The sequence below is a fragment of the Giraffa tippelskirchi genome, chromosome 7 (genome assembly GCF_054371585.1).
Source record: "Giraffa tippelskirchi isolate mGirTip1 chromosome 7, T2T-mGirTip1v1.2.pri, whole genome shotgun sequence".
Classification (NCBI taxonomy): domain Eukaryota; kingdom Metazoa; phylum Chordata; class Mammalia; order Artiodactyla; family Giraffidae; genus Giraffa; species Giraffa tippelskirchi.
Window position 1 is genome coordinate 96,948,243 of NC_137281.1, and position 24,230 is coordinate 96,972,472.

General features: G+C 39.0%; 1 non-coding gene across 1 annotated transcript; it reads right to left on the bottom strand.

The window, feature by feature from the left end:
* Positions 1-23,277: 23,277 nt before the first annotated feature.
* Positions 23,278-23,381, bottom strand: LOC145515899 (U6 spliceosomal RNA). Its single transcript, XR_014061108.1, has one exon. It is a non-coding gene; the product is annotated as a U6 spliceosomal RNA (small nuclear RNA).
* Between the last annotated feature and the right edge of the window lie 849 nt (positions 23,382-24,230).

The window sequence follows — 24,230 nt, forward strand, 5'->3', positions numbered from 1 at the left end:
CTAAACATTCCCTTGGCCAGGCTGAGCACTCTGATGCACTTATGGCTTCTGCTTGTGGTGAAACAAGGCTGACGACAAAGGTGACGACTTTACTTCCACCAGGATCCCATCACCCTGCCTGAGCGTTTTCACCTCCTCACAACATGCAGAGTAGTCTGTGCCCCTTTTATCTCTTACTTTGTGCTCATGACAAAATTATGACAATTAAAAGAACAGATTGAAATGAAACCCTAAACTTCCTTCCCCTTCATGGTGACCTCAGTTAGCTTGTTTCCTTTGTTGTTGTTCAGTCACTCAGTTGTGTCTGACTCTTTGCGACCCCATGGACTGCAGCACGCCAGGCTTCACTGTCCTTCACTATTTCCTGGAGTTTACACAAACTCATGTCCACTGCGTTGGTGATACCAACCAACTGTCTCATCTTCTGTCTTCCCCTTCTCCTGCCTTCAGTCTTTCCCAGCGTCAGGGTCTTTTCCAATGAGTCGGCTCTTCACATGTCTGAGGTTATTGATATTTCGTTTCCTTTAATGTCCTTTTATTTTCAATGATGGTTTCTAATGTATTCAATATAAGTGCAGCATTTGGCTCTCTCCTGTTGGTGGGTGTGTGAGAAGAGAGACAGAAATCCATGGTTAAGAAATGTAAAGGACAAAATTAAGGAAAGAGGTGGCATTGCTGTGGCTCCCTCCAGCGTGCAAGAGTCTCCCTCTGCTCCCTGGAGCTGCGGAACCCGCTAGCGACTCCATGGTGAGTTCTGCTCCTGGTTCAGCTGGGCTTCACTGCCTGCCAGCTGGTGGCTCCCAAGTGTTTGAATTAGAGAATCACAGTCAGTCAGTTCTGCATCTCTTTGAAATCAGTAGCATTCAGGACTTTTTGTTTCATGTTGCATGGCTTTACATGAAAAAAGTTCCTTGAAACATGGAAACGGTAGTTAGTTGACATTCTTCATTTTCTTTTCTTGTTAGTTGCCTGCTCTCTTTAAGATGAAACCTTTCCATGTTCTGCTCAAGAGAACACAAGTGAGGTCAAATGGACCGAGCCTTTGAAGCTGTGGGTTCAGGGCACATGGTCCACTCCAGTGATCCACTCCTGAGGGTCCCAGCTCTTTCTGAGCACACTTCTGCTGATCTGTGCTCCGAAGCCCTTATACTACAAGAAACTAAGCACTTCTTTTCACCTCTTGAAGCAATTTGGACATATCTTAGAGGCCCTGGGGCCCTAGAAATTTCTTCTGTGTTGTAGACTAGCCCAGACGTACTGGACTTCTTTGTCTCTGAGCATAAAGTCTTGCACACTAGTGTTGGAGAAGACTCTTGAGAGTCCCTTGGACTGCAAGAAGATCCAACCAGTCCATCCTAAAGGAGATCAGTCCTGGGTGTTCATTGGAAGGACTGATGTTGAAGCTGAAACTCCAATACTTTGGCCACCTCATGCGAAGAGTTGACTCATTGGAAAAGACCCTGATGCTGGGAAGGATTGGGGGCAGGAGGAGAAGGGGACGACAGAGGATGAGATGGTTGGATGGCATCACCGAATCGATGGACATGGGTTTGGGTAAACTCCAGGAGTTGGTGATGGACAGGGAGGCCTGGCGTGCTGTGATTCATGGGGTCGCAAAGAGTCGGACACGACTGAGCGACTGAACTGAACTGAACTGAACATGCTTAAAATGTGTTGATTGAATAAAATAATGAATAGGTACTTCTGTGTATATGACACCCTATCTTAACTCTGGTTTCACAGAAAAAATACATTATTTCCCTTGGCATACTCTCCCTTCAGAATCATTCAGTACTTGAAAATCATTCCTGAAGATATAAACACTGTGTCTAATAACAAAGTATTTCTGTGTTTCACCCCTTCTTGGGGGACAAACTGAAAATCTGCAGGTATAACCACACGGGTTCTAGAATGTGATACTGTTTGTCTGTTTCAGTCTAGGGGCAGAGCTGTGATTAGTAGTGATGTGAAGGCATTGAGTCCATCCATTTGGAGTCTTACAGAGAGGCTCCAGCCTGACAATTTGAACTAACAGTGAAAATGTGCTGTTATTTGAGGAACTGACATCCATGGAGGGGGCATGGAAGCATCCGCCATGGATGGTGTAAAGAAATGTTTAACTCAGAGAGCTAGTGGAGAATAAACAAACACTAAGTTTCCTGCTGTAGGAGTCTGTGATTCTTACTCTAAATTTTAAAATATTCTGGTCTTATGAGCCAATCATCTTAGCTTGTATTTTAAAAAAAAAAAAAAAGGAAGACAATGAACCAGTGCAACTAAGCTGTAGTATCTGGCTCAATCTCCTTCTTGAGCTAGAATATCTCACTCCTGCTCCTACTAATCCACCATCCTCCTACCATCCCTTGGGTTTCTTTCCTCTTCTAGTTCATCTATGGCTCTCAGGTCACTGCCAGGCACTGCTTTTCCTAGATAAGATGCCCCCCCAGGTTGGCACAGTTCACCAAGTACCACCTTCCTGTACCTGCCACCTCTCGCCCTACATTGTCCTGATCTTCTGCTCCACTCTGACTGCTACCTTGCCAAAGTGGGACGAGATGGTAAAAATAGAAACCAGATCCCTTACTACCTAGTAAACTCTTTCACCAGATCATAACACAGCAGTCCCTGTGTCTGTCTTCTGATACAGTTCTTTCATTTGGCCAGAGAATGCAGTCTGTTATGTGCTTCGTCGTTCAGTTGTGTCTGACTCTTTACGACCCCATGGACTGTAGCCCACCAGGCTCCTGTGTCCATCGGATTCTCCAGGCAAGAATACTGGAGTGAGTAGCCTCTCCCTTCTCCAGGGGATCTTTCCAACCCAGGGATCGAACCCAGGTCTCCCATATTGCAGGCAAATTTTTTGCTATCTGAGCCACCAGGGAATCCCAATGTAGTCTATTCTTGCTCCTCAAAAACTGGGAAGCAGTCTGAACTAGAAAGCAAAGCCCCAAGAAATAAAGTAGAACAATTGGCATAAGGAAATCAGGGTCTCCTAGGGTAGAAGGAACTGGTACCGTAAATGCTATACCCTGAAAGGGTCAAAATTAGGGAGTCCTGTTGAGAGGGACCTTAAGGGTCCTTTGAAATGCAGTTGCCCTAAAGCAGCAGGGAGATGGAATTACTGGACAAGCCTAATGCTGGCTTAGGAATAACATGATGCAGGGCTTTGAGATGATCCCAGCTCTCCTGGGAGTGGCCAAGTTTTGATCTGAAAGGGTTGGTTTCAGAGAGGCCTATAAGAGTCTGAGCTTTCTCTATGGAGCAGAATGCTGGGAAGATCACCCTTTTTCAAAGAACTCTTATAAAAAGTAGTCGGGACTGTGGCATGTACTACTGTAACCAGAGTTTCTGCAGCCTAGCATGTGACTGAGCTAGGATTAAAACAGAGGTCCTTTCCATCAAGCCAAGTTCCTAAATCGCTATGAATCCCAGAGCTTAGTGGCATATATGTTAATGACTGACACAGGATGTCTGGTGGGATTCTAGAAAGCAGCAGAAGGGTGAAAATGATTTGAGGGGACTAGAATCATGGGGTCTGCCTGGTGCTTCCAAAATCTACATGAGTAATCAGAAATTTAGCATTCTCTGCTTGTGAAAATTTGAACTTGACAGAGTCTGTATGTAACAAGACTGAAAAATTTTCCCAAAATTCTTCTGTGATCTCATATCCATGTCCTTACAATGTTTCACCATCTTATTTCTCATTCTAGTTTTGCAGCATACAGCATCATATGACTTCATCACTCCAAGTAATAGGGCCTACATCTATTTCATCATTTCAAGAAAATATAATCCTTGAAAATATTTCACAAATTGTACAAAAAGAATGGACTAAGGTGATACCTGTGACACACTTAGCTTTTGCTCATTTTAGGTATAAATATACTAATTCTGTTTTGAAAGAGTACTTCATTTCCAACAGTGCTAAATCTTATCTAATATAATTTTTTTAGCAAGCACTTTAGAATGACATGAAAATTACTTGGTTCTTAAAAAAATAGCTTTACATAATAATTTATTAGAGCAAGGAATAATTTGATACTATCTCTTGGAGGAAATAAAAAAGTATATTTTAAAGATAACACATACAGACTCGAGATAAGATTAAGCTTTCAGAAATCTTTATTATGCTCCCTTCTAGTTTAATGATCATTAGATTTATCTTGCAATCAATTTGAAATAAACCATGAAACAATAGTGAACAGAATTGGCTATAATTTAAGATAAACCTGGCATCCCTAGTTAATAATAATAGGATTTATGAGAATGAAAAATGAGTCCTGCTGTTGGCAGTATGATTTACATAAAGCTTGGGCTATAGGGTATTGAAAGTTACAGATAGGAGCAATAGGACTCATGATAAAGGCATTCTTTCCTTAGAGGAGAAGACAGTGGCAGTATATGAGATGGATGGCATCACCAACTCAATGGACATGAGTTTAAACAAACTCCAGGAGATAGCGAAGGACAGGGAAGCCTGTAGTTCATGGGGTCACAAAGAGTCAGACACAACTTAGCGACTGAATGACAACAAATAATATTCTGTAACATATACTCCTAAATTTAATGTTGATTTTATTATAAATATAAGTTTCAGATAAATATTTATGGAGTGATTTTCCATTTGTTTTGGTTGGTTGCAAGCAGCAGAAACTAACTTAAACTAAAAATAAATTATTAGAAAATTGGGGTAGCCCCTGGAATTGAAGGAAAAGCTGAAATACTATGCTGGAGTTTTAAGAGTTGTATTACACCCCTTTCTTTCTCTTCAGAGTTTGGGAACAGGTGAGAGATATATATTTGTTGTTGTTTAGTCGCTAGGTCGTGTCCTTCTGCAACTCCACAAACTGTAGCCACCAGGTTCCTTTGTCCATGGGATTTTCCAGGCAAGTGTACTGGAGTGGATTGCCATTTCCTTCTCCAAGAGAGAGATATATATAGGATTTAATAAAATGAAGACTGAAAAATTACCTTTACTACCTAATAAAGCCAGTTGTGGTTTTAAATCTGTGGCTAATCAAGACCTATTAGTTATACTCTAATCTGACTCATGTGTTAGTTCTAGAGTTTGATTAGTATGTATCTTTATAATTTACTCTAAATTCTATCAGACCTTTCCTGTAACTAGCACAAGTTCCAAATATCTTCTATCTAGCATGAAACTTTAAAAAAATCCTTACACTTTTCTTCTCTTCCTGAATTCAATGGCTGTTTCAGTTGAGGGAATCAAATTGTATATTTGTTGCTAAAATCAGTCTTTCCTTCTGCATCTCACTAACTGGAAGAGAAATGTTTGTTTAGACAGGTTGAGCCTCCAAGAACACGAAAATTCCCTTAGTGGTGTCTTTCCAATCAGAAGTTTCACTTTGCTCTAAAAAGTGTGAAAAATTTCTCCTCCCAAAAGGTGTTTTCAGAAGTTACTGCTAGCTCGGCAGAATTTTCATTGATCCACGATAGCATTTGCTTGTTTTGTTTTTAAGCAAACTTTGAACTCAGACACTGCTACCTTTATAGAATTTCCAGTTCCAATCCAATCAGATTAGAACTAGCCAGTCAAATCTAAGCAAAGTGCTTTTAATCAATTTGAATTAAGTTCACATGATTCCTAACTCATGGCAGGGAACTTCACAACTCAAATCCCTCTTTCCTAGCAAACTTGCCAGTTAGAAGGTGTTATCACTTCTTTTATGCGTGGGGAGTAGATTTTAAATGATGCACTTTTCAGGGTTTAGATGTTTGCAGGGCTTCATTGATATCAGCGTGAAGAAATGTGTCTCGGATTATAAGACATTTTGTCTCAATTTTTTTCAGTCTTCCAAAGGAATAAGATTTATTTCCTTTAATGTCATTCACCTGGAAGGACGGCAACACTGTTTAGAAAAGTGAGGTAGGCTGTTGAAAATAGCAGTTCCCAATCTGGCTGATCAGCTGCGTTACCTGAGTAGCCTATAAAAGCCGGCCTCCAGTAGGTGGAGTCACTGGCTTGGGGAGCGAGGATGAAACTTCATGTTGTGTTTGCTGGAACAGTGGCTCCGACTGTAAGAAAACAGAAGAGACTAAGGATTAGAGGTGTGACACACACCTGTGAATGGTGGCTTACAGGAACAGTGGATCTTAGAAGTTCATGTGATGGCCAACTGGTAAGAGAAGAATTTATATGTGCACATTTTGAGGAGAAGTGAAAAACAACTTATGCAGTAACTTCTGAAAATACTGTTTGGGAGGTATTTTCAGAAGCTCCTTGTCAGAATTTACAAGGTACCTCATTCAATCTCCTTACCTTCCCACTCCTCCCCTCACACTTTTGAGATATATTTTAAATTTTTATTAGTATTTTTAGAAGTACAACTGCATGGGGGAAGTTAGCTGGCTTATACAATTCTTTAAATTCAAAATGCGTGTAAATATTTAGTACCAGAGTGGTTTCCAAACCTCTCTCTTCACTAGAGTCATCTGAAAAGCTTGAATATGAAGAGATTTCTGGGTCCCATCTCTCTTACTGGGTCACAATCTCCGAGTCTGAAGTCTGGATATGTCTTTAGAGAGCAAGCCCTGTATGGTGTGGGGTTCTGAGTGGTAGGTGTCCCTGCTTTGGGGCCAGCACAGTTGAATTCATTCAAATAATCAGTGTTTTCATCCTTTTAATGAAAGAATATAAAAAATCTGGGAACCAAAATGCAGCTGAAATGATGCTTCACAGTAGTAGTTTTCAAAAAACTGTTTAAATTAGAAATCTTTGTTTGAAGAAATGTTAGCTTGGTCTTGAAGCTGTGAGAACAAGATAAGCTGGAATTACTCCAGCTGCTGGTGGTGTGGGAGGAAAGAGGTAATTGAGATTAGCTGCATTCTGGGACTGGGAGGAACTCTGAGGGCTCTTATGGGAGCATTTACAAATCTGTGTTTCATTGGGTTCTTTCCCTCTGCCTTGCTCACTGGATATTTCCCAATAAGTTTTGGCTGTGCTGCATCTTCCTTGCGATGCACAGGCTTCTCTCTAGTTGTGGTGCCCGGGCTCCAGAGTACGTGGGCTCAGTAGTTGCAGCACGAGGCCTTAGTTGCATCCCTCCACCCCAACCATATGCACCTGGGGTTTTTAGTTCCCAGACCAGGGATTGAACTCTCAACCACTGGACCACCAGGGGAAGTCCCCCAGTTTGTGTTAATATCCTCATCATTCTTGCTCTCAGGAATTAGAAGCCCAGAAATCAGAAGGCTGCTTATTAGGGGACCCCTACAACTTCTACCTTCTCTCCTTCTTTGTTTCTTGGGATATAAAGCCTGTGACACTCTATACATGGTCTTTATTCACAGGCAGCATGCCACAGCTTGGATTTTTACCACTTGATCTTTCTCAGTGAAAGAAATGGGATAAGCTAGAAAGCAAGTTGATGGTTCAAACTAAGCAGTAGCCCCTAGGTCCCTCTCTGTGGGCATCTCCCTCCTCAAATGAGCTTCTGAATGTCTTGTCTTCAAGTAAACTCCCAGAGGGCCCAATCATACCAGTTCTCAGATATTTATAGTCCCTTTACTTCTCCATTAAAGGCTCCACTCCCTAACACCTTGATGGGGTGAGTGGTTTGATAGAACTTCCTGCATCCTCCCCTCCTCCCTGGGCTATTATTTTATCTACTTTATTAGCAATTATTATCCATACTGCTCTGGCCTCGTCTTGGTCTTCTCCATCACTGTCCTATGGAAGTCCTTAATGATTACCCAGAGGAGGTGGGAGCAAGGAGGAGGGGCTTGGGTTTTATGGCAGCTGCTCAGCTCTGATAGCGACCAGAGTCACATATGAGACTAGACAAGTCACTCAACTGCTCTGGGACTGAGAATTCATCTGCAAAATGGATCTAATTAGGTCATGCCTAGGGCTCATTTAAGAAAATGTTATGACTTGATCTATAATTCTTCTTTCTTCCTTTTCTTAATAATTTATCAGTGTTAAGAACATCTTTTTCCCCTTTTCAGTCAGTACACTAGCTGTCCCTGCCCTTCATCCCTGCTGCCCTAAGACTCATTCAGTTTTATCACCTTATATTAGACAACAGCAAGAGCATCCAGTGTTCCCCATTTCCTCCCCCACAAAGACAAAATGTCTTCCCTTTAAAAGCCTATTCCTTTACCATGAAGTTCAAGTTATCCATCTGTTTGTCAAGCCAACTTAGCAGCTTAAAATATTTCATCATCCTTACGGATTTTATGAATCAGTAATTTGGAAAGAATACAGTGGGGATGGTTTATCTCTAAATTTGGGGCCTCAGCTAGGACGACTCAGAAGCTAGAAGTAGTGGTCCTGGGAGCTGATCTTGGCTGCGTGCTGGGACATGTGCTGAGACTTGCGTCCCCATAAGGGCTTCTTCAGTTGGACTATGCTCTCTCATAGCATAGTGGCTTCCCACTTTTTACATGGCAGACCAGAGCACCAAAAGCCACTTAAAAAAGTGAATTGTGTAGCCTTTGACACTCTAGCCTGAATTATAGCATTACCTCCACTGTGCCCTACTGGTCTGTCCGTCACATGCCCTTCCACATTCCATGGAAAGGTACAGACTCCACCTCTCAATGGAAGTGGCGTAAAGAATTTGTGGACAAGTTGGTTTTTTTCAGGCAAGGTTTTGTTGGGGCTTCTGCTGCAAGCAGAGGGAAGCAAGAACAAACAGCAGGTTCCCTTGCTTGTTTGCTCCCAGAGGAGGGGTGGAGCTTGTTCCCAATGTGGGTTGAGAGTAGAGGTATGTCCAGGGGTTGGGCTGGAGGGGTGGCTTAGGTGGTTTGCCCACCTCTTGGGTCGTGGTGTGTGCAGGGTGCGTGCACAGAACCCTGCTTTTGATCCAGGCTCTTCAAAAGTGGCATTTGTGAATTTTGGTCTCTTTGTATCCTTTGTCCAGAATTTGTCCCAACTGTACATACATGCATTTATTTTAGTCCCATACAGTTTCTTTGTATTTTGTTGCTTAAGGAGAGATGTGTCCAGGTGCAAGCATTGCAGCCCTTTGGCAAAGGGTTCCAGGTCCCAGTCTGTCTCATTCCCCCTGAGAGACTCTACACTGTTATTCTCTCTTTTTTTTTTAATAATCTAAACAATGCATTATTTATTAGGAAAATTTAGAGAATTTAACACATAATAAAACAGCATCCCAAATCAGTAAGAATAGATTTCAACAAATAGTTTTTGGACTTTTGAATAAAAGTAGCTCTGTACCTTGCACTCTTCACAGAAATTAATTCCAGATGGAGATCTGGATGCATACATAATTAACTTAGAGCATATTCTGTATTTTCTTCCATCTATATTTTGAAATAAAAGTCATAAAAATATTTATCAATTTAACTATATATAAATATAAAACATCTGTTTAAAAAAGACACCAAAAGTAAACTAAAGACAAGTGACCAACTGGGAGAAAACACTGAAACAGATGTAAAAGACTGATATCCATCCAAACTATATGAAAAACTCCAACTAATCCATGAGGTAAAAAGAGAAATTATTCACAGAAAAATGAAATTTTTTGCAAAAGGCAATTCACATGTCTAAAGTAAATATATGGAAAGATGTCCATCTTTACTAGCATCAGGTTTTTCCTAAACATAAACAATAAAAATGATAGTTTTTCACAGATTAATTTTAAAAATTTAATCAGAAATCAAATGTCCTTAATTATATGGAGAGCAGGTACTCATTCACTGCTGAAAAGAAGAAACTTTAAACTGCTAACAGCCATTTTGGAAACCAAATGAAGTAATCTCTTTAAAGCTGCCTAACTGACCCAGCGAGTCAAAGCTTAAGCATACAATAGAGAAATCATTATATGCATATAGAGTCGTATAGGATGACACTCTTTTAGCATTGTTTGAAAACAAAAAAAGAGGAAACTACCCTAGTGACCATTATAGGCTAAATAGATTGTGGAACACTATACAAAAGTCAACAGTCTACACCCTTATTCTTAAGGGGTAAGAGGCCAAAGGTCTCTTCTGAAACTTCTTCCTGCTGGACAGGGGGCTCAGACCCTAGCCTACCCTAGAGGTGTAGAAGACCCTCACTGACTGTTCAAGGACCTGTAGGGACCTGGGCCACTTTCTGCTGAAGAGGCTGAATTCCTTGAGCCTTCATGAGCCTTACTTCAAACTGTTGGAGCCAAACAAGGACTAAAAAGGAGAAGAACAACAAGGGCCATTAAAGGGCCTAGAAAGGGAAAGAACCAGGTTAAATTTGGGCTCCCTAACTGTTGACCAGACCAGGAAAGCGATATTGCCTCTGCCCAAATTATGAAGCCACTCTGTCTTGTTCTGCCAGAAGTCAAGCAAGGGCCAAAAGATTGTCAAGGATTACATCAGCCAAGGAAATGAGAGGTCCCAAGTTCCATTAAGGCTTCAAATAGCAACCAACCCACTACATCATTTTACTTATCTGTTGATGGTGCTTGTCTTTTTTTTTTTTTAAATTCAGCCAAGACTTTACTGGGGCCCCTGCTGCAGCCGGGGAAAGTGAGAACAAACAAGTTTCCCTGTGGTGCTTGTCTTTTGAATAGCTATCTCAGGTCTTCCACTGGCTCACAGGTATATTGTTCTTCTGTTGCAACCTGTGGGGTTTCTGGAGATAAAATCTTTATCTGGACAAATGTACCCAACTGGATATCCCTTGGAGTTTGACAGCAGTAGGGGAGTGGTTAAAAGTACTTTATACATATCCTTCCATTATGGTAATAGTTGGTCTTTGGAGGATCCTCTTTCCAGGTTTTAAGAAGAACTTGGTCCCAGGGCTTTATCTATGCAGGAACTTCTCCTTCCTGTGTGGTTCTAGTGGGAGCTGGCAGTGAACATGTCCTAGATTAATAATATATCTCAGGGCCTGGTTCATGTCCTTATCCAGTAGAGTGTCACTAGCAAGTAAAGGCCTCCCATAGGTCATTTCAAATGGAATGGGCTAAGTCTTAGATCACTCTTGGGGACTACATGGACCCTGAAAAGTTCAATAGGAAGCACATTGGTCCAGGGTTCATGAGTTTCTTGGCAGAACTTTGCTAAGGTTTTCTTTAAAGAATGGTTCATTTTCTCTACCTTCCCTAAAGACTAGGGGTGAGTAGCTTGTAGGCTATCCCTAGGGGCATTATGAGCCCCTCTGTGATTTTGGTTATAAAAGAGGACCTATTCACTCTCTAGAAGATCCTTGGAAGTCCACACCGAGGACTTGTTTCTTTTCAAAGGGATTTACAGATTTCCATAGCCTTTTCAGATTGGGTGGGGAAGGCTTCAACCCATTCTGTGAAAGTATCAGCAAACACTTGAAGATACTAATATCTTGATCATGGGGACATTTGGGTAAAATCTAACTGCCAGTCTTCCCCTGGATATGTCCCTCAGTATTGGATTGGCCTGAGGAGCAAAGGGTGAATTGAATGGGTCTGTGGGTTTTTGTGGGCACATAAGTTACAGACAAGCATTACATTTTTTTTTTTTTAACTGTTTTAAGCTTCCTCCCTAAAAAAGCCTTTTGCATCAAGTCCCATAGTGCATTCCTCTCATAATGGGTGGCATCCTGTAAGCTCCTCGTGAGTTGCCATTGTTGGGCCTCCAGGATTTGAACCTTATCCTTTTTTAATACCAGCCTGTGCTTCCTTCTCATACCCTGATTTCAGATCATTCTCTTGTTCATGTGGGGACTACTAGGGTAAGCTAGGGAGTTGGGGTGGGGTGGGGCAATCACTAGAGCCATAACTTGTTCAGGTTCCTGCAATCAAGCTGCCTGTTTTGCAGTTTCATCAGCTTTGCTGTTCCCTTGGCTCACAAAGATTCCTCCCTCTGATGGCCCCAACAGTGGATTACTGCTACCTGGGTTGGAAGCTGCACTGCTTCTAAAAGAGTCAGAATCAAATCTTTATGTTTTATGGGGGAATTTTTAGCAGTTAAAATTCCCCCATTTTTCCTCTTTCCAAAAGTTTCCTCTTTCCAAATGGCAGCATGAGTATATAGCACGTGGAATTCATATTTAGGGATTTTACTCACTGACTGATTTTATTCCCTGATTCATATTTAGAGTAAGTGAAAATGTTTAATTTCTTATATTTCCCTAATTGTGAAGCTCTCATTAATGCAACTAGTTCAGCTTTCTGGACTGATGTCTGGAATGACAGGGCCTTGGGGTCTATGACTTCATTGGGACTAACTACGGCATACCCTGACTTTCAGGTCCCCATTTCTACAAAACTGCTCCCGTCAGTAAACCATTCAACTCAAGGACTGTCAAGAGGCTCAGCTAGAAGATCAGACCTGCTGGAGTAAGTTTATTCTATGGTCTCTATACACTGATGAACTAAGGCTCTACTCTCGATTGCTAGAAGCAGAGTTGCCAGGTTCAGGGTTTGGCATACCTTTAATGTCAGAGGTATCCATTAAGAGGGACTGGTATCTTGTTTTTATTTTTAATATTTATTATTTTCGATTGTGCTGCATCTTTTTTGCTACTTGCTGGTTTTCTGTAGTTGTGGCAGGCAGGGACTACTCTTTGTTGCAATGTGCAGGCTTCTCATTGCGGTGGCTTCTCTTTTTGCAGAGCGTGGGTTCTGGGGTGTATGGGCTCAGTAGTTGTGGTACATGGACTTAGTTGCCCTGCAGCATGTGCAATCTTCCCAGACCAAGGATCAAATCTGTTCCCTGCATTGGCAGGCAGATTCTTAACCACTGGATCATGAGGGAAGTCTGGGCCCGATATCTTGTTATCCTTCCTCCAGTCAACCAATGATGTCCTTTGACTTCCAGCACATATTGTACCTGATGAGGTGTTAACACATCTAATTGTTGTCCCAGGGTGAGCTTGGAAACCTCATTAACCAACAGGGCTATGACTGCTGCTGCCTGTAGACAGCTTGACCATCCCAGGGCCACTGAGTTCAGTTGTTTTGAAAAGTAGACCACTGGTCTCTGATACAGTCCCAGCTTTTGGGTCAGGATACCTAGTACTATCCCTGACCTCTTGTGAACGTATAGGGTAAAGGGCTTGTCCAAATTTGGAAGTGCCAGTGCTCTGCTCAGCTCAGTGTTTAGAGTATGAAAGTCCTGCTGGTGGTCCTTATTCCATTGAAAGAGTTCCCTTTCTCCTCCCTTAAGAATCTCATAGAGGGGTTTGCTCTAAGGCTATAATTTGAAACCCAGATATGACAAAACCTGGGTTTCACTGGTGGCTCAGTGGTAAAGAATCTGCCTGCCAATGCAGGAGATGAGAGTTCAATCCCTAGAAGATCCCCTGGAGAAGGAAATGGCAACCCACTCCAGTATTCTTGCCTGGAAAACTCCATGGACAGAGGAGCCTGGCGGGCTACAGTCTGTGGGGTCACAAAAGAAGCCACAGGACTTAGCGACTAAACAACAACAAAAAGACAGAACTCAACCTTCCAAAGAAAGCCTTGTAGTTGTCTCTTTGTGGTTGGAGGTCGTAATGCACTAATTGCTATTTTCCTATCTGTGGCCAGGGGTCATGTCCCTGGGGTCAAAACAAATCCTAAGTATTGAACCTGTCGCTGTGAGATCTGAGCCCTGGTTATGTCTCCTTTTTGCCAGAAAATTTAAGACCCTAATAATGTTTTGATCAGAACCTTGTTTGGTCTCACTTCTTACCAATAGACCATCATTAGATTGTAGCAGAGTTCGCTTCTCAAGGCCCAGTCCCCTCAGTTCCCTTGCCAAGAAGTTCCCTTGCCTTTCCAAGAAGTTGGGAAGTCCTGAAAACCCTGTGGAAACACTGCCTATGTAAGTTTAATTTATGTTAATACTAGTTTAACTGGGGATTGACAAAGTTGTGTCCTATAGCACAGTTCGAGTAATGGCATTGGCTTCTGTTGTGAGAGGGAAAGGGAAAGTCTATCTTTGCTGTTAGGAAAGTACTAATTAAAGAGAAAAAGCTCTTATCTGTCAGTAACTCTGTATATTTGAATCTCTAGACCATGGGAGAAGATTATTCAGCGATGGCTTTTGGGCTCTGATCACACAAGAAATAAAACAACAGTAACTAGATTCTGGCACTGATAAATCATGTTAATTCTAACAGTTAAGTATATTTATGATATCAGTAGAATTTCTTTTAAAAAAGAAGCATACAGTGAGCCTACCAGCAAGTTTTCTTCAGGGAGAATCTACTTTAATGTCATAGGAATTTTTATTGGTCTTCATCCAAAACCTTTGAAAGTAAGCAACGCTTTTGAGTCCTTAACATAAGGCTAAGCAGTTTGGTAGAGGAAAAAATGACGGACTTTTGTTTTCACAAAGACAACCAAATCATTTCCTTCTGGGAAAACAGACTTTATCAGATATAATATTTCTGAATTTGTTTTCCTTTCCAATTGCTTGTGTTTCTCACAAGATACACATCATGATTCACAAAGTCCCTAAGAGGTATGGCAATCTTATAACATTGTCTATGAAGATTTTCTACAGTTGAACCAACACAGAATAGAATACTATCCTTCATAAAGGCAGCATTGAGATTCGGAACTCAAAAAGTTGACGTGCAGCGAGGTAAAATATATGCTTAAAATGCTTTATATTTCATCATCATGATCAAAATCTTTATCATAAATGCTTGAAACTGAAAAAATGAAGTCAAAGCTCAGTTAGCATTTTATAGCTGTAGAACATCATTTCTACCATTTAAAATAAGACTGCATTCTTAGCATTAGGTATGGATCATGAAAAGAGTGTAGGTTGAACTGGATAAAAGTGACTGCCAGTTAATAACTTCCTACTATGTGGAATAAAATGGGGGAAAGTCTGCTTCTAACTTCATGATGATTTTTTTGTAATACCATTTTTTAAAATATTTATTTCTTTTATTTTTGGCTGCCCTGGGTCTTTGCTGCTGTGCACGAACTTGGTCTAATCAAGGAGAGCAGGGGCTGCACTCTTAATTGCAGTGCGTGGGCTTTTTGTTGCAGTGGCTTCTCTCGTTGCAGAGCGAGGGCTGTAGGTTGCGTGGGCTCAGTAGTTGTGGCTCACGGGCTCCAGAGTGCAGGCTGAGTAGTTATGGCACATGGGCTTAGTTGCCCTGCCGCATGTGGGATCTTCCCACACCAAAGATCGAACCAGTGTCCCCTGCATTGCAAGGTGGATTCTCAACCACTGGACCACCAGGAAAGCCCTGTAATACCATTTTTTATACTTCACAAAATTCAAGATACTGTTATTAACAATTGTCTATATTTTCACTGAAAACTATAAGACATTGATGGAAGAAACTGAACAAGATATTGAAATGCATGGAAAGATAGTCTGTACTCATGAATTAGAAGAATTAATATTGTGAGAATGTCCATACCACCTGAAACAATGTACAGATTCAATGCAATATGTATCAAAATACCAATGGCATTTTTTACAGAAATAGAACAATCTGAAAATTTGTGTGGAACAAAAGACCCCAAGTAGCCAAAGTAATAATGAGAAAGAAAAGCAAAGATGGAGGCATCGTGCTTCCTGGTTTTAAACTTTGCTACAAAGTTATAGTAATAAAAACAGTATTATTGTTGTTGTTCAGTCACCCAGTCATGTCCAACTTCTGAGACCCCATAGACTGCAGTATGCCAGGCCTCCCTACCAAAAGCAGTATGATATTGGCATAAAAACAGACACATAGATCAGTAAAATAGAATAGAAACCTGAGAAACTCATGCATGCATATCAATTAATTATGATAAAGTGAGTATTATATATATGTTGTGTGTATACACATATAATGGATAATTGCATCTTTATCCATTGATGGACACTTAGGTTGTTTCCATGTGTTGACAATCATAAATATGCTGTGATGAAAATGGCAGTGCAGATCTGTTTCAGAGTTAGTGTTTTTCTTTACTTCAGATATATTCCCAGAAGTAGAATTGCTGGATTATATGGTAGTTCTATTTTTAATATTTTTGAGGAAACTCCATTCTGTTTTCCATAGTGACTGTATGAATTTAAAATTCTACCACTAGTACAGAAAGGGTTCCTTTTTCTCCACATTCATACCAGCATTTGTTATTTCTTATCTTTTTGATGCCTGCCATTTTAAAAGGTATGAGGTGATATCTCATTGTGGTTTTGATTTGCATTTCTCTAGTGATTAGTGATGTTGAACACTTTTTCATGCACCAGTTGACCTTTTGTAAATCCTGTTTGGAAAAATGTCTTTTCAGTCCTGTTGCCTATTTTTAGATTATTATTCCATAATTATTTTTGGTATTAAGTTGTATGTGTTCTTCATATATTTTGAATAATAATCCCTTATCATATATAGAGATTACAAATTTTTTTTCCAGTTCCAAAGATTTTGTTTCTTTGCTGTATGAAAAGAAGCTTTTTAGTTATAATCACACTAGTTCAGTTTTTATTTTTTTGTTTGTACTTTAGATATCACATCCAAAAAGTCATTGACAAGACCCATGTCAAGGAGCTTTTTTCCTATATTTTCTTCCAGCAATTTCACAGTTTCTGGTCTTACATTTAAGTCTTGAATTAATTTTGAGTTACTTTTTGTGAGTGGTATAAGATTAGAGTAGTTTTGTTTCTTTACATGTGCATATCCAATTTTTCCTGGTACCATTTATTGATGCGACTGTCTTTTCTCCATTGAGTATTCTTGGCTCTCTTGTCAAGTATTAGCTAACTGTATATGAGTGGATTTAATACTGGGCTCTCAATTTTGTGTTTTGGTCTATGTGTCTGTTTTGATTACTATAGCTTTATAATACAGTTTGAAACCAGGAAGTGTGATGTCTCCTGCTTTATTCTTTTTCAGGATTGCTTTTGGCTACTCAAAATTTTTTATGAGTATAAATTTTAGGAGTGTTTTTTCTACTTCTCCAAGAAAATTTCACTAGAATCTTGATAGATACTACATTGAATTTATAGATGGCCTTGGGTAGTATGGATATTTTAACAGTATTAATTCTTCCAATCTACATAGGATACCTTTATAATTATTTATGTTTTCTTCAGTTTTTTCATAACTATTTCATAGTTTTCAGTGTAGACATCATTTACCTCCTTAGTTAAATTTAGTCCTAAGTATTTTATTGTTTTTGATGCTATTTTAAATGAAATCATTAAAAAGTTTTTTCAGATAATTTGTTATTTATAGTTACACAACTGATTTTTATACGTTGATTTTTTATGCTGCAAATTTACTGAATTCATTAATTCCTTTAATAGTTTTTAGGTTGAGTCCTGAAAGTTAGTTATATCATCTGCAAATAGTGACAATTTTACTTCTTCCTTCCCAATTCTGATGGTTTTTCATCTCTTTTTCTTTCCTGATTGCTCTGGCTAGGACTTACAATCCTATGTTGAATAGGAGTGGTAAGAGTGGGCTCCCTTGTCTTGGTCCTGATCTTAGAGGAAAAGCTTTCAATCTTTTACTATCAACTAAGATATTAGCTGTGGGCTTGCCTTATATAGCCTTTTCTTATGTTGATTTACGTTGACGTATATATGTATGTTCTTACATTTCCTTCTATACCTAATTTGTTAAGGGATTTTAATCATGAATAGATGTTGAATTTTGTCAAATGCTTTTTCTGCATCCATTGAGATAGTTACATGATTTTTTCTTTTATTCTAATAATGTGATGTATCACATTTATCAATTTGCATACATAGAACCATGCTTGCATCCTCGGGATGAATTCCCCTTGATCATGGTGCTTAATGGGCTGCTGAATTTGGTTTGCTACTTTCAAATTTTCACATCTACATTTATTAGGAATATTGGCCTATTAGGTTTTTTTTTCCCCTTGCAGTGTTTTTTTTGTTTTTTGAACTTTGTTGAGTTTGAACGTGTTCCCTCCTCTTTTATTTTTTGTGAGAGTTTGAAAAGGACTGTCATTAATTTTTCCTTAACTATTCAGTAAAATTCACCAGAGCTTGGTCCTGAGCCTTTGTTGGGAGATTTTTGGCTACTGATTCAATTTCCTTATGGGTATTTGTTTTCCGGTTTTTGTTTTTTTATGATTCAGTCTTGCTGAATTTTTCTAGGTTGTTCAGTTTGTTGGTGTACAGTTTATAATAACTTTGAACGTTTCTTTGTTTGTCTGTATGACTTGTCTCCTCTTTCATTATAATTTTATTGATTTAGGTCCTCTTTTTTCCTTGACTAGTCTAGCTGAAGATTTGTCTTTTCAAAGAACTCTTTAGTTTTGTTAATCTTTTCTATTGTTTTCTTGTTCTTCATTTTATTTATTTCTGCTCTAATCTTTGTTTCCTTTCTTATGCTAACTTTTGGCTTGATTTGTTATTCTTTTTCTAGTTCTTTGAGACACAGAATTAAGTTATTTGGCCTATTTCTTGTATCCTAACGTAGAAGTTATTGCTATGAACTCCCCTCTTCTGCTGCATCCCATGAGTTTTGATATCTTGTTTTTCCATTTTCATTTGTCTCAAGACTCTTTCCCCTCAAAGGCTTTTTTTAAAATTGAAGTATAGTTGATTTATAATGATCTGTTAGTTTCAGGGATTCAGCTATACATATCATACATATATGTATGTATATATATATAATATATGTATGTATATATATCATATATATATATGATATATATATTCTTTTCAGGTTCTTTTCCATGATAGATTATTATAATATATCGAATACAGTTTACTGTGCTATACAATAGAATCTTGTCCCCACAGACTTTTAAAGGTATTGCTTTGTTGTCTTAACCTTCAGCATTGCTGTAGATATTTAATTCCAAATCATTTGAATATGACCTTTTTATTTTTAAATTAATTTTTATTGGCGTTATAGTTGATTTTATTGTATTTCTGCTGTACAGCAAAGTGAATAAGTTATATGTGGATATATATATATATATATATACATACACACATATATCCACTCTTTCTTTTAGCTTCATTTTCCCATATAGGTCATTATAGAGTATTCAGTAGAGTTCATTGTCTACATAGTGGGTTCTTATTAGTTATCTGTTTTATATATAGTAGTATGTATATGTCAGTCCCAGTCTCCCGATTTATCCTTTGCCTGACTTGGTAATCATAAGTTTGTTTTCTATTTGCATCTGTGACTCTATTTCTGTTTTGTAAATAGGTTCATTTGTACCATTTTTTAAGATTCCACATATAAGTTGTATCCTGATATTTGTCTTTGTATTGCTTAGTGACAATCTCTAGGCCCATCCACATTGCTGCAAATGACATTATTTCATTCTCTTTTATGGCCAAGTAGTATTTCATTGTATATATGTACCACATCTTTTTTATCCATTCCTCTGTTGATGTACATTTAGGTTGCTTCCATGTCTTGGCTAATGTAATACTGCTACAGTGAACATTGGGGTACAGGTGTCTTTTCAAATTACAGTTTCATCCAGATATGTGCCCAGGAGTTGGATTGCTGGATCATATATTGGCTCTATTTTTATTTTTTTTTTTATTTTTTTATTTTTATTTATTTATTTTTTTTTATTTTTTATTTTTTTATAAATTTATTTATTTTAGTTGGGGGCTAATTACTTTACAATATTGTAATAGTTTTTGCCATACATTGACATGAATCAGCCATGGGTTTACATGTGTTCCCCTTCCTGGACCCCCCACCCACCTCCCTCCCCATCCCATCCCTCTGGGTCATCCCATTGCCCCGGCCCTGAGCCCTTGTCTCATGCATCGAACAAGGAATGGTGTTCTGTTTCACATATGATAATATACATGTTTCAATGCTATTCTCCCAGAACGTCCCACCCTCACCTTCTCCCTCAGAGTCCATAAAATTGTTCTATGCATCTGTGTCTCTTATTCTGTCTCGCATATAGGGTTATCGTTACCATCTTTCAAATTCCATATATATGCATTAGTATACTGTATTGTTGTTTTTCTTTCTGGCTTACTTCACTCTGTATAATGGGCTCCAGTTTCATCCATCTCAGTAGAACCAATTCAAATGTATTTTTTTAATGGCTGAGTAATATTCCATTGTGTATATGTACCACAGCTTCCTTATCCATTCGTCTGCTGATGGACATCTAGGTTGCTTCCATGTCCTGGCTATTGTAAACAGTGCTGCGATGAACATTGGGGTACACGCGTCTCTTTCAATTCTGGTTTCCTCGGTGTATATGCCCAGCAGTGGGATTGCTGGGTCATATGGCAGTTCTATTCCCAGTTTTTTAAGGAATCTCCACACTGTTCTCCATAGTGGCTGTACTAGTTTGCATTGCCACCAACAGTGTAAGAGGGTTCCCTTTTCTCCACACCCTCTCCAGCATTTATTGCTTGTAGACTTTTGGACAGCAGCCATTCTGATGGGTGTGAAATGGTACCTCATTGTGGTTTTGATTTGCATTTCTCTGATAATGAGTGTTGCTGAGCATCTTTTCATGTGCCTCTTGGCCATCTATATGTCTTCTTTGGAGAAATGTCTATTGGTCTTCTGCCCATGTTTTGATTAGGCTGTTTTATTTTTGTTGTTGTATGAGATATTTGTATGCTTTAGATATTATACCCTTGTTGGATGCATCATTTGCCAATATTTTTCCCATTCTGTAGATTGTCTTTTCATTTTGTTTATGGTTTCCTTTGCTGTGCAAAAGCTTGTAAATTTGATTAGGTCCTATTGGTATATTTATTTATTTTTTATTCCAGCCTTGGGAGACTGACCTAAGAAAACATTGGTACGATTTATTGTAGAGAATATTTTGCCTATGCTCTCTTCTAAACTTTTACGGTGTCATGTCTTATGTTTAAGTCTTTAAGCAGTTTTGAGTTTATTTTTATGTATGGTGTAAGGATATGTTCTAACCTCATTGATTTACATGCAGCTATCCAACTTTCCCAGAACTTCTTGCTGAAGAGCCTTTTTCCCATTTTATATTCTTGCCTCCTTTGTCAAAGATTAATTTATTATAGGTGTGTGGGGTTATTTATGGGCTCTTTGTCTTCATGCCAATATCACGCTCTATTGTCTGAAGTTTGGAAGAGTTATGTTTTTTCCCTCAGGATCGCTTTGGCAATTCTGGATCATTTATGGTTCCATGTAAAATTTTGGATTATTTGTTCTACTTCTGTGAAAAAGGTTATGGGTGATCAATAGGGATTGCATTAAATCTGTTGATTGCTTTGCGTAGCATTACCATTTTAACAGTATGAATTATTCCAATCCAAGAGCATGGGATATCTTTCCATTTCTTTGAATCCCCTTTAATTTCCTTTTTAATGTTTTATAGTTCTTAGCATGTATTTTTTCACTTCTTTGGTCAGGTTTAATCCTAGGGGTTTTTTTGTTTGCTTGCTTGTTATTTTATTTTTATTTATGGCTGTGTTTGGTCCTCATTGCTGTACGTGGGCTTTCTATAGTTGCAGCAAGTGAAGGCTACACTCTAGTTGTGGTGCACGGGCTTGTCATTGCAGCAGCTTCTCTTGTTGTGGAGCATGAGCTCTAGGGTTCCCAGGCTTCAGTAGTTGTGGTGTGTGGGCTCCATAGTTGCTACTCGAGGACTTTAGAACATGGGCTCAGTAGTTGTGGCTTTGTTGGGCTTTGTTGCCCTGTGACATGTGGGATCTTCCTGGACCAGAGGTCGAACCCATGTCCCCTGCATTGTACACTACATTGTACAATGTAGTACACTACATTGGCGGATTCTTAACCACTGGATCACCAGGGAAGTCCAAGATGACAGTTAATTTTAAAAGAGAAAATTGAAGTGTAGTTTGTAGAGCAGCAATAACAATGACCTGATAATGATGTGGAGAAAGGCGCTGTGGGCCTCCTGGACACCAACGACTTTTTGTCCCCCATTTCTTATAGGCAAGGCTCCAGCCTCCAAAACTTTCTTTGAATTCTAAAGAGCAGATTCAAACAGTTGCTAATCAAGGGAGGAGTAGCCACAAAACTGCCAGAGGCAAGATTAAAGGGATCAGAGAGACTCAGAGACCCCCACCACCTAAAACCCTGCATGCACCCTAATCTTGTTAGCAAACCCACCCACCCTATTGAAAAAGAAGAACCAAGACTGTTACTTCCTTGATGCTTATCACATACCCCTGCTTAACTATGTTACTGTTGTTGTTTAGTTGCTCAGTTGGACTCTTGGCAACCCCAAGGACTGCAGCACACCAGGCCTCTCTGTCCCTCACCATCTCTTGGGAGTTTGCCCAAGTTCATGTCCATTGCATTGATGCCTTGTTGTGGCGAAGGGGCTTGCATAACTCAATGAAGCTATGAGCCATGCCGTGCAGGGCCACCCAAGACAAACAGAGAGTCATAGCAGAGAGTTCTGACAAAACTTGATCCTCTGGAGGAGGGAATGGCAAACCACTCCAGCATACTTGCCATAAGAACCTCATGAACTGTATAAAATGCCTGACTATATAGCCTCTCTCTGTTCCAGGGATTGGAAGTGGGGGTTGCATAGTTCTTGAGTTGCTAGCCTACTTTTTTCTTCCTTTTCCTGGCAAAAAAATAAAGCCACTCTTTCTTTCTCCTTCATAACTCTGTCATCGTATTTCTGTACATAGAGAGCCAAGATTTTGGCAGCAATGACATCTCCAGAGATTTTTGTCTGCATCTGCTGGGGCAGAGAGGTTGGCAGCAGCAGTAGGTAAAGGTGCCATTTTAAAAGGGGCTATTTGATGACATTCCTTTTCTGATATTTCTTTAGTTGGTGTAAAGAAATACAACCAGTTTCTGAATGTTGCTGAATTAATTTATTAGATATAGTAGTTTGTATGTGGAGTCCTTATGATTTTCTATATATATAGTATCATGTCATCTGCCTGTAGTGACAGTTTTACTTCTCTTCCAATTTGGATACATTTTATTTCTTTTTTTTTTAATTTATTTTTTTATTGAAGGATAATTGCTTTACAGAATTTTGTTGTTTTCTGTCAGGCCTCAACGTGAATCAGCCATAGGTATACATATTTCCCCTCTCTTTTGAATCTCCCTCCCTATCCCACCCCGCTAGGTTGATACAGAGCCCCTATTTGAGTTTCCTGAGACATACAGCAAATTCCCATTGACTATCTATTTTACATATGGTAATATAAGTTTCCATGTTTCTCTCTCCATACATCTCACCCTCTCCTCCCCTCTCCCCATGTCCATAAGTCTGTTCTTTGTCTGTTTCTCCATTGCTGCCCTGTAAATAAATTCTTGAGAACCATTTTTCTAGATTCTGTATATGTGTGTTAGAATACGATATTTATCTTTTTCTTTCTGACTCACTTCACTCTGTATAATAAGTTCTAGGTTCATCCACCTCATCAGAACTGACTCAAATGTGTCTCTTTTTAAAAAATATGGAATGCTTCATGAATTTGCATGTCATCCTTGTGCAGGGGCCATGCTAATCTCTGTATCATTCCAATTTTAGTATATGTGCTGCTGAAGCGAGCACCATTTTATTTCTTTTGTATATCTGATTGCCTTGCTATTTTGAATAGAAATGGTGATAGTGTGCATCCTTTGTCCAAGAATTTAGTGGGAAGGCTTTTAGCATTGAGTATTATACTGGATGTGGGTTTGTCATAAATGACTTTTGTATGTTGAGATGTGTTCCCTCTATACCTGCTTTTGTAAGAGTTGAATTTTGTCGAATGCTTTTTCTGCATCCTCTAAGATGATCATGTGTTTTTGACTTTTGTTGCTGCTGTGTGTTACATTGACTGATTTGCCTATGTTGAGTCATCCTTGTGAACTTGGGATGAATCTTATTTGGTCATGGTGTCAGATTTTTTTTATGTGTTGTTGGATTTGGTTTACTAATATTTTGTTGATAGTTTTTGCATCTATATTCATCAAAGATAAAGGCCTATTTTTATTTGGCAGTATCTTTGTCTGGTTTTGGTATCAGGGTGTTGGTGGCTTCATAGAATGTCTTTGGGAGTATTCTCTCCTCTTTAATCTTTTGGAAGAGTTTGAGAAGGATCAGTATAGGTTCCTCTTTGTATGTTTGGTAAAATTCACCATGAAGCTATCTGGTTCTGGACTTCTGTTTGTAGGGAGTTTTTTGTTTAAGTCACAGGTTTCACTTTTAGTTATTAGTCTATTCAAATTATCTATTTCTTCTTGATTTAATTTTGGTGGGTTGTATATTTTTAGAAAGTTGTCTATTTCTTCTATTTTATCAAATTTGTTGGAATGTTTTGGCATATTGTTGGTTTATCATATTCTCCTATGGCTTTTCTGTGTTTTGATTTGTGTGGTATCAGTTGAGATTTATCCTTTTTCATATTTTATTTTATTT